Source organism: Alligator sinensis, unplaced genomic scaffold (assembly GCF_000455745.1).
Source record: "Alligator sinensis unplaced genomic scaffold, ASM45574v1 scaffold1086_1, whole genome shotgun sequence".
Classification (NCBI taxonomy): domain Eukaryota; kingdom Metazoa; phylum Chordata; order Crocodylia; family Alligatoridae; genus Alligator; species Alligator sinensis.
This window is the reverse complement of record NW_005842600.1, coordinates 931808-932655: the sequence shown is the minus strand read 5'-3', so window position 1 is coordinate 932655 and position 848 is coordinate 931808. Positions and strand designations below refer to the sequence as shown.

Below are 848 nucleotides of genomic sequence, written 5' to 3'. Positions count from 1 at the left end.
TCCCTACAGATAAGCCCCTCAGAGATTAACAACAATCTGGGATGTATTTTGCTTTTATCACAGAGGGGTATCTCAGGTTTACTCATGGGAATGCCTGCCATAGGTCCAGGTCTCCTGAATGAGAACCTAAAGATACAACAATGGGCCCTTCGGTAATTCCTAGGGTCGATGGATTCTAATACAAGACAGTCTGAAGTTGATTAAGGATAAGGTCTCATGGGCATGAGTCTTTTTGAGTTAATCTCCAAAGACCATGTTTAGGTACCTATATAAGAGGCCTGTCTTACCTTGGGGCTGTCTCTCTACAAGTCCCGGTGATTCCTTTGAGTATTGCCGGGTGCTTACCCCTTCTGAAAAGCAGGCCATTTATTTTGACACTTAAATGGGGACTTTGGGGCTTAGCACTAGGCACTCCACCTTGAGGCTCCTGCTCTCTGTTGCATGTTCTGTCAGCCTCTGAATTAAACTACCCATTACCCCAATGTGTTTCTGCTGGGAAGATGGTACTCTGGATGCCTTGGAGCTGCATGAAGGCTGAGAGAAGTGTATCTGCAGGATATGGGTAGAAGTCGGTATGAGAAAAGGGTGGGAGGGATTGGATGGCTGCTGTGTCAAAGATTACTCTCAATGTACTGCCATTCTGGACAGTCCTGCATTCTTATTCTTTCTGGTCCCAGCTCCATAGCCCTGATCCATCCTTACCCAACATCCATCATGCTAACCCAAAGACTACCCTGGTTTCTCTCCTCTTTATACTTCCCAGAAAAGGTTCCCGCTCAGATTCCTGCCCTTTTTATCACTTCTGCCTGCCACCCCCTCATCCCCCCATTTTCTTCCCCCAGCCCATT

At 47.1% G+C, this 848-nt stretch overlaps 1 protein-coding gene across 1 annotated transcript in view; it reads left to right on the top strand.

Moving 5' to 3' along the window:
- TRPM2 (transient receptor potential cation channel subfamily M member 2) overlaps positions 1-848 on the top strand; it is a 51254-nt gene that overhangs the window by 17542 nt on the left and 32864 nt on the right. The window lies entirely within an intron of this gene.